The sequence below is a fragment of the Phoxinus phoxinus genome (assembly GCF_949152265.1).
Source record: "Phoxinus phoxinus genome assembly, chromosome: 20".
NCBI classification, from domain to species: domain Eukaryota; kingdom Metazoa; phylum Chordata; class Actinopteri; order Cypriniformes; family Leuciscidae; genus Phoxinus; species Phoxinus phoxinus.
Window position 1 is genome coordinate 29,879,741 of NC_136895.1, and position 10,455 is coordinate 29,890,195.

Below are 10,455 nucleotides of genomic sequence, written 5' to 3' on the forward strand. Positions count from 1 at the left end.
TTCAGCACAAATGCCAGAAAATTACTTTTGCGCCTTTATGCTCGGGGACGCATGGTTGTAAAATAAGCAATAAAAAAGCACCAGATTAAATAAACAGCTATTTTAAACTTCAAATAATGTTGTGAAATTGAAGTTGGAGTTGTTAGGAGGCCATTTAACTGCATCTGCTATTAGCATTAAGGCTAGAAACACATTTTACGCAAGTAAACAAATAGTGAGCCAGCGCATTACAAGTGTGCAGTTATGTTAGCTAACAAACTTTAGCACTCAAGGCAAGGGGGTAATTATTATTATTGTGCTAGCTAGCTAAACATGTCAACATTTTAGCTAACTTGTTTAACAAGGTTACTCTGTTAACCTGAAAGAGAAAACTGACTATAGAAGAGTGTTAGCATCTAAAACTGTTTGTTTACATACTTATTAGCCACAACAACACTTTAGCTAAGTTTGGCTAACTTTTTTAGCTAGATTTTTTTTAAACTGTCACTCAGCTAAACCTGAAAGAGACTGACTATAGAAGCAGACTGTTATCATAAATACTGTTTGCGTTCACATACGTTTTATAATATTACAATACAATAGTTTACATTAGCTAACATGTTTAGTGCGAATCTCTTCAAACTGTCGCTCCACTAATAGAGAAAACTGACTATAGAAGACCGTTTAAGTAGCTAGAACCATTTGTGTTCACATACTTATTAGCCGCAACATTTTAGCTAATTTGTTTAGCAAGATTCTCTTAAAACTCACCCTGCTAATCTGCTAATAAAGATAAAACTGACTGTAAAGCTAAACAGTCTTTGTTCACATACTTTTTTGCATATTAGCCAGTCCCTCCAGAAAAACGCGGAGTTTTTTGTGATTGTTGCGGGCAAAAATCCTTGATTATGCGGCACGTTTTCTTAAAAAATGCGATGGAATATGCGGGATATTTATGCAATTTTATGCGATGAAATTGCGGGAACTTGCAAAAATTGCGGGAACTTGCAAAAATTGCGGGAACTTGCAAAAACTGCGGTTTGATGAAAAAGAGAAAAACAATTTTTTCCCCCAACACCCTATTCACTAGGCTACTACTTTAATGTAAAGAGTCATTTCGTATGACTTCCTATGATAAGCAAGCATACTACCTCACATAAAGTGCTGGGAATATTTAAGTTCTCATCTTGTTTTATTTCAGACCTTAATAAACACATGCTCAAACTTACAAAACATTGATGAGTCGAACAAGTTCTGTAGCTTTACAAAATGAATATGCTACAACTTCTGTAAAAGTGGTTGTCCAGCGTCGACTTCCGCCTGTGGTCCATAAATAATCTGCCCCCACTGTCATGTGACACACTGGGAAACTGCTTTGCGCGGTCTTTTGCGCTTATGTTTGTTGGCAAATGAGAATGATTTGCGAGCTTCATCATGGTTTCATCAGCATCGCGGGGTTTGCAGCTTTTCAATGATGTCGCGCAATTACGTCAATTCATAACGTTCCCATGGCAACAGGGCAAATGGCTGCGCTTGTGTGAAGTAAACGCAACATTTTTCAACTTTCTGCTAAGATATATGTGACTTTTGAAAAAATGCCCCCCAAATAAATATGTGGACTTTGTCTGATTTTGCATTGAATCATGCGATCGCATAATCGCGTTTTTCTGGAGGGACTGATTAGCCACAACAACAGTTTAGCGAGAACTGTTGCACTGCTAATTAATCTGAAAGAGACGGTTTGTGTTTAGATATTTTTTTAGCACAACAACAGGTTGTTGTTTTGAATATTAAGCTCTCCTGATGGTAGTTTGACTGTTTCATTAAGATGACGGGTAACACGATTGTGTTGCTAGCGTAATATCAACACGCATTGTGCTATAATAGGTTTATCTCGTTGTCTTTGTCAGTAGCCGCGTTCGGATGATTCCATATACCAGCTAACATCTGTGTGTGTGTGTGTGTGTGTGTGTGTGTGTGTGTGTGTGTGTGTGTGTGTGTGTGTGTGTGTGTGTGTGTCCAACAGGCAGTCAGATCTGACGTCTACAAAAGGATCTGTGTGTCAGTCATGATTGAACATTGGGAGAAATGAAAGAGGAACGGGATAAAAGATGTGTTTGACCGGCGTGGTGTTTGTCGTATTGAACGGCAGTGAGAGACGACGACCTGCCGCTTGTCTCGCGGTTTCCATAATGGACATTAGACGCAAAGGAAATATTAATATCCTCCTGACACAAAGCATTCGCCAGGTTTCACCTGAAGGCTCCCCGAGGACGGGCCAACGCTCGCTCTATAGGGGCTGATGGATATTCAAACGGACGGGCTTCTTGCCGAACGGCTCCGATTCCTTAAACAAGGTAAACAGCACTGATAGATTCTCCGCCCCGCCAGAACCAGAGTCCCACATATGGCTAGCATAGCATCCGGCTGAACGCGGGAGACGCTGGAGGTTGACAGGAAGTTGGTGCAAAGAGAAAAGAAAAACGTTCTCCTGTAAATCACATAGAAAAACATATTTTATTTTAGATTGACTGTTGTCAATTACATTTCTTGCTGGGCTTTAGATAAAAAATCTAAATTATTTTAAATGCTAATTATTAGCAAATTAGCAATTGCTGTTATTCAACCAGTGCTTCTCCAGTGAGTTATTATTTTTCATTAATTAATTTTCATAGTAACAAACTGTTTTTTTTTTAAGTGTTTTGATTACATTGTGTTAAATTTGTTATATGTGATGTCATGAACCTGATACATGTTTTTTGTTAATTTAATGGATCCATGATTTGGAAACAATGTTTACTTTAATTTTTTAAGATTTTTTCTCACATTTCTAAAAGCAAATTTCAAGGGTAATTGCAACAATGCCATTTTTAAAATCCCCCTGTAGTCAATAATTGTATCCTTTAAACTCATCTTTGATCAACAAAATTACATATTTAAATATTTTTTCCTTGGATTTTTTTCTCTCCATGCCTTAAAATAGCTTGACTGTAACTCGACACCCTTGCCTCATTTAGTATGTGTGGTTCTATGAATATGCAAATGAGCCCCGCCTCCACTCACTCACTCACTCACTCACTCAGAGATCCACTGGTTGACGATCACACGTTGATCTGATTGGTTACAAGGTAGTGTGTGACGTCAGAAACACCAGCGATTTCAAACCGTGTTTTTGAGTCTTTGAGTTCACTGCAGTTTTAAGCAGAAAATACTCAGCAATGCTGTCGACTTATGAATTTACACATGGTTTGTCTTAAAGCATATTAAAAACTCCACATAGACACATAAACAAGCTTGATTTTCACCACAGGTGGTTTTAACACATTGCTGTGTGTGTGTTTGCTAGCTGAAAACTAAATGTCTTTCAATGTTTATTACTTAAAGTTAGCAGTTTGCTAACTAGCAAATTAGCAATGTTCTGCATTGTTATTCCAGCAGTGCTTGAGAAGTTGAACATTAAGTGAAACCCCACCACAAATCAATGCTTTCTTGACAATCCCAGCTCTCACGAACCCCCGCAAGCCGAAATCTGCTGACAAGAGCCAGATGTTGCTGATATTGACACATCTGCGCAGACGTTTCTCTGATTCCCTGGGGTGACGGAGGAAAGCGAGAACCACAGCTAACACTCTTTTCCATCGATTCTCAGCTCTGCGACCACTTGTTTAACGTATTCCTCAGTCAAGTTTAGGTGACCGCGGCTAACCCGACCCCGTTGCGTCTGCAAAGGTCGTGCTTTTACTGTCAATGCATTGAGCTTGTTTGAAATGATGGATTGTGCATTCACTGGTCGTCTTTGCTTCTAAGGACCCGCATCAGACGCCGGCGCCCGCTGTCCTTGAAACTTTGGCTCGACTTCCACAAATCCAGTTATTGTTGGGTCAAGACAGATGCAAACCGTGCCAGAACTTCAGCAAAAGGCGTCAACGAGGGCTGTTTGTGAAAGCTACGCTACATCAGTGGCTTTATGCCGGAGCCAAAAGAGTCTCCGGATTGAACTGGGATTTCAGGTCCCCAGGCCAAACGAGCGCCGGCAAACAGCAGCGGAAAGTGTTCAATTCCTGCGAGTGAGGCGGCGACAGACACGTCTACATGTTTGAATTAAATCCGACGCCTGCCTGTTTATCTCGCATGAAAATGCTCGACTGGGACCCGGGGCCTGCAGCTTTTCGAGGCTTCGGGTGGCTTTCACAAAGCCTGAACAGAAATGAAAGGCTAACAGAAAAGAGTCTTCTCTGGCTGCGAGGAGCCAAAGTTGTGTCGTGCACAATGGGTTCGGGGGGATTATTACTCCAGTGTGTGGTAGGATGGAAGGTGAACTCATTAATGCACTGACATGAATGCATGCTAATGTTATCTGCTTTTACAGGAACAAAACAGAGATGGTTTTCGTCTTGCTGTGTCTATAAAGGCCCATTCACACCAAGAATAACTATATAGATAACTATATTACGGACGCTAATGTTGTGTTGATTATAAACTCGCATGTAATCTTGAATCAGAATAACTTCTCTTCTCTGATGACGTGGGCGGGGCAACCTGTCACTTACATGAGATCCACCAATGGCAAACCACAACCATCCAATCAATTCCCCACGGACAAAACCAAGCCCCGTTTTCTTTTTTGGATTAATAACTTATTTTAATGAATCCCTTTGAGATGTAATTAATGCTAGATTGTTTTGTGTGTGTGTGTGCAACATTTTATGGTGTGGACACAACTATTCTCATAGAGTCATAAAGTTAAATCATAGTTATCGTCCTTGGTGTGAATGTTCCTTAACGGACCGATTCTTTTTTTAATGCTTTCTATTTCAGTTTGTAATAATATAGCTTTTACTCAAGTCAATTTAACAAACATTAAATCTGAATATTTGGAACAGTGTAAGTGGCAACTAGGTTTTTGGCCATTTTTAAGTGGTGTTATCCAATGCAAAACTTGTGTGTTATGAGTGATGTTTGGCATGTTATGTGGTTGTTCGGGCCTTCCGAGTGTTTTGCTGGGTCGTTGTTTACTCAGAAAAGTGGAAAAATGCCAATCTCCAATAGACCACCTGATACCTCAGATCCTTCCTGTAAAGAGAAAGGATTTTTTCAAAATGATTTTATACTTTGTATGAGGAATATTGATATGTAAAAAAAGCACACTGGAAAAAAAATAGGTGTAGAAAGAATTTTCACAGAGAAGCTGCTAGTAAATTTCACAACTACTTAACACGTTGAATTGAAGCGGTGGTGTAATGCTCTTTTCACAAGATGTGAAATAAGTATTTGATTGTGTGTGTGTGTGAAGTTTTAACTCAAAACACCCCACAGATATTTTTATATATGTTAAAATGGTCACTTTTTGAGGGTGAGCAAAAACGCACCGTTTTGTGTCTGTTCCTTTAAATGCAAATGAGCTGTTGCTCCCGGCGCAGGGGGCGGAGCTACAAGAGCTTGTGTCCTTTTACCTCACACACACACACACACATGCACTGAAAATTTCAAAAACTTTTAGCCTTTTATGTTCAAACCGGGTTTATGTGTAGTTATCTTCTAGTCATTGATTAGCATATTCTGTCTTGATAATCTATAAATCGTGTTCCGGGGGCGGGGCTTATGTAAATTTTAGAGTTGGTGATGTCACTAACCCGGGAGGAATGTCGTGTAGTTCCTACCAGCCGTTTGTTGTAGTCCTTAAAAAGCGATTTCTTTAAAAGCAAATATCTCCCTTTGCTTTGAACTTTGAGCGTTGTAACTTTGCAAATGTTGTTTATGATCAAACGGTAACATTACACACTAACTACAGTTAGAAAAGTCAAATCATAATCAAACACCCCTTAAGAAAACTCAAATAGTAGCTATTTTCTTGTAAAACACTCCAATACATTTAGAAAAATAATGTTTTAGTGTACTCCCTTTAGTTTAGATACGCAAACATTCTTTAGGTTGCTCAACCAAACAATGATTTGAACTAAAACATCAATAAATCTTTGTGCCCATCATTACGTATCAAGAGCGAGATTGGGACCCGATTCCAAGTGAATGTAATAATCAATAGCATCCAATAAGCTAAAGTGACATTTCGGTTGGACCTTCCCAACGGTATCCGCCATCTGTCGGTTGTATATGCTCTACCCTCGCAGGTTTGTCCGCGACGGACGCCCAAGGACCAAGCGGACGAAGTGAAGATGAATCGCTCAATCTGCTGTTGTACGTTACCTTCATCCGAGCGTTGGGACCTCACCTGTTCCTAGATCAGCGGCCGTTGGGCCACAAATTGATTATCGTCTGAATCACAGAGTCATTCCGTCTGACTGGAGGCCAGTGAGAGTGAACCGGGGCCAGCGGTGATTGACTGCCTTCCCAGCATCCTCTGTCTCTTGGCCCGTTTCAGAAGGGCTTAATGGAAGCATCACTCCAGCGATCCGCGGCCCGACGTAGCCCAGCATGTAGCCGTCTGCGTCCTCCAGTCAAGGGCAGCTCGGACAACACCCGTAATGCTTAATGCAGCTCACCGCCACTTCAGATCATATCCAGGTCATCCCTGATAAACGGCGACGGACACCGGCATTAGCTGCTGGCACAGCCTGGATACGGCGTGCATGTGAGTTTGACAAACGTTGTACAGTTCAGTGAGGTTTAGCTGGTAGCTGGATCTCATTTCTCCAGGAGAAGAAGGATAAAAAAATACACAAATATGAACCCAAGCCACATATAGAGACAATTTTTTTTTACTTCTGCTAATAATCGACCACCTAAACCACCCTAGCAACTGCGTTACAAATACTAAAAACATTAGGTTGCAGTTAAAAAACCCTAAAAGGTCCATACAGATGCAATCCAACTGCAATCATGCAAAACACCCTAGAAATTGCATAGAAGTGTGTTAACACTTAGCATTGTTTTAGCAAATGTCCAATCACACAGAAAATAATGTGCTAAAAAACATGCAAAATACCTTATAACGCTTAGCATTGTCGTATAGCAACCATCCAAAACACCCTAGAAATTGCATAGAATTGCATTACAACTATGCAGAACACCTTAGCTAAGACTTAGCATTGTCATAGCAACCATCTAGAATATCCCTGCAATTGCATAGAAATGTGTTAAAAAAACATGCAAAACACTTTAGATAACGCTTAGCATTGTCATATAGCAAGCAACCATCCAAAACACCCTAGAAATTGCATAGAAATGGGTTAAAACTATGCAGAACACCCTAGCTAACACTTAGCGTTGTTGTAGCAACAATCCAGAATACCCCTGCAATCACATAGAAATGTGTTTAAAAAAACTATGCAGAACACCTTAGCTAACACTTAGCATTGTCGTAGCCACTATGCAGAATACCTATGTAATCATATAGAAATGCGGTAAAACATGCAAAACACTTAAGATAACGCTTAGCATTGTCGTTTAGCAACCATCCAAAACACCCTAGAAATTGCATAGAAATTTGTTAAAACTATGCAGAACACCTTAGCTAACACTTAGCGTTGTCATAGCAACCATCCAGAATATCCCTGCAATTGCATAGAAATGTGTTAAAAAAACACACAGAACACTAACGCTTAGCAGCGCCATAGTAACCATTCAAAACACCCTAGAAACTGCACAGAAATGTGTTAAAAACAACTCAACACCTCAGCTAACACTTAGCAATGCCCTAGTAACCACCTTAAAACTCCCTAGTGATCACCCAAAACAAACTAGCAAACACACAGAAATGTGTTAAAAACTACTCAACGTCTTAGCTAACACTTATTAATGCCTAGTAACTAGCCTAAAACACTAGCAACCTCATACAAATAATAACGACTCAACATCTTAGCTAGCTCTGGGCATGTACTAATTAGCAAGGGAGTCCATGCTATAACAAAGATGAAGATTTTAAGGAAAGCCTACTCCAAATGTTTTATTTTTAGCAATGTGCTAAAGCCTGTGTTATCGTTTGATGGGCGTTGAACAATACAAAAAGTGTGATTTTTCTCGAATTCAGAAGTGACACAATTATCTGTTAGCGCGTTCACACCTAGACGAGCATTGTTGCTCTTAGCAGGATAGGATGTGTGTGTTTTTGTGCATGACTGGGCTCATTAGCGACAGCGACACAAACATGGACAGCAGTGCTACACTGGAAGACGCAGAAACAGCTGCGGCCCATTGGTGAGAGAAGAGTTCACATCTGTCAGTCCAGCGCAGCTGCTAGCATGCTAGTGCTCCCTCTTTCCAGTACACAGTCCCTGACAAGTGCAAAGAAATATACGAGAGAAGTCACAGGGGAGGGCTAACCTCTGCTATACATTTCAGCTACAACATCTGCTGGGCCGCTGTGATTCACGTCAAACCGTGGCATATTTATAGAACAGAGGACCAATGAAAATAATACTTACGTTTGTCAAAACACGGTGTTTGAGAATGTACAGAAACTGCGTAAGTGTGGAGAAAATTCAGCCCTTCGCTCTATTATTTAAAATAAACACTGACACTCTGGCATGAAAATTTACCAAGATTTTCCTCTACATTTTAGTGTAGTAACTGTGCTACTTCAGCAATAAAAATACACTCACCATGGTATTACTGTATTAATTAATGGTTTGGCATAAACATTTATTCAATTTACCATGACTTTACCATAGTAGCATTAATTGTGGTTACTATGCTATTTTTGCATAAAAGCTTAAAGTTTTCAAAGTTATGGTAACATTAATTATAGTATCTGTACTAGTTTCGACAGAAAATATTCAATTTACCATGCTTAACATAGCAACATTACAAAGTAACTTAACTTTACCATGGTTTTACCATAGTGGCAGTATCTGTGCCAGTTTGGCAAATGTTTTTGATATACTGCTAGTTTTACAGAAAACATTAACTTTACCATAGTAACATTAATGGCAGTATCTGTGTTGACACGATTTGATAAAGGCCTACCATGGTTTTACCATAGTAACATTAATGACAGTATCTGTGCTGACAAGATTTGATATACGGTTTTACCATTGTAACATTGGTAGATAAGATTCAGTTTACCATGGTTTTACCACAGTAACATTGATTGGAGTAACCAGTTTGGCTAAAAGATTAAATTTACCATGGTTTTACCATAGTAACATTGATTGGTGTAACAAGTTTGGCAAAAAGATTATATTTACCATGGTTTTACCATAGTAACATTAATGGGAGTATCTGTGCTAGTTTGGCAGACAAGATAGCATGGTTTTACCATTGTAACATTGGTAGATAAGATTCAGTTTACCATGGTTTTACCACAGTAACATTGATTAGAGTTTGGCTAAAAGATTGACTTTACCATGGTTTTACCATAGTAACATTGAATTGTAGTAACTAGTTTGGCTAAAAGATTAAATTTACCATGGTTTTACCATAGTAACATTAATGGCAGTAGTTTGACAGAAAATATTGTATGTACCATGATTTTGTCATAGTAATATAAGTCTGCAGTAACTTTGCTAGTTTTGCAGAGAATATTACCATGGTTTTACCATAGTAAATGTAGTAATTATGCTAGTTTGGCAGAAAAGATTCTGTTTACCTTGGTTTTACCATAGTTACATTGTTTAAAGCAACTGCTAGTTTGGCAGGTGGGATTCTTCCATGGTTTCACCATAGAAACATTGTTGGTAGGCTAGCACAGTTCAAGTGTGTTTACTAAGTGAGAACTATGGTAGATTTTCATAAGGATGGCGTTTTCAGTCAGTCAGTGGTGTTGAATAAATGAGCCGTCCCTGATGATGGATTGACGCGTTTCGGCTTCTGCCTCTCGTTTATATATTTGGTGCATGTAAAGGAAAGCCAAGGTCAAGCAAATTGAACCTGTCAGTCAGAAACGCACCTACACTCCAAAGACAAATGATTGATTTATAGGGAGCATGTCCAGCATCCTCACGCCATTTTGCATAGGCGTTGAAATCGAAGGGGCCGCTTACCTTAAAACGAGCAGCTTTTCCGCCTGTTTTAGGGACTCTGTGTCGTCCTGTCGGTGTAAATTCAATAGTTATTTTAAGGGTTACCCAGGGAGTCGCATAAATACAAATGAAACTCTCAGACAGAGCGCAACGTGCGCGCATTTGTCAATGCCGAGCGGGATTCTCACGGGAGCAGAGGGGGGAGAGCCGGAGTCAAATGGCTGTTCGGATGAATGTGGAGCGCAGTCAGGAAGGTTTGCTGGGCAAAAGGGTCCGGTGGGAGACACGGGTGCAGATGGAGGCCCGCTGAACTTCACTCAATGTCAGCTGCACTTTTTTAAGCCGCCACCAGGGACTCCAGCTGGGACGCGTGAGGTCGACGCAGCACATCTTCTTACAAAGAACAACTCCTGCTTTACTGAGGGGATCAGATGGAGGCCGAGGAGACGCTGTAGCATGTGGCCTTTGTGCCGCTAGCATTGACAAATTAATTTGTTTCTTAAAAAGTTTCTTAGCCTACGGAAGCCCTGAACCTGAACGTCAAAAAAATTTTTTGGGA

The 10,455-nt window shown here is 40.0% G+C and overlaps 1 long non-coding RNA gene across 1 annotated transcript in view; it reads left to right on the forward strand.

Moving 5' to 3' along the window:
- Positions 1–5,201, forward strand: part of LOC306989023 — a 5,985-nt gene extending 784 nt beyond the window's left edge. Inside the window, exons 2-3 of the long non-coding RNA XR_013795551.1 lie at positions 2,006–2,336; positions 3,787–5,201. This is a non-coding gene — a long non-coding RNA (uncharacterized lncRNA). The remainder of the gene's footprint in view (positions 1–2,005; positions 2,337–3,786) is intronic.
- Positions 5,202–10,455: the final 5,254 nt, after the last annotated feature.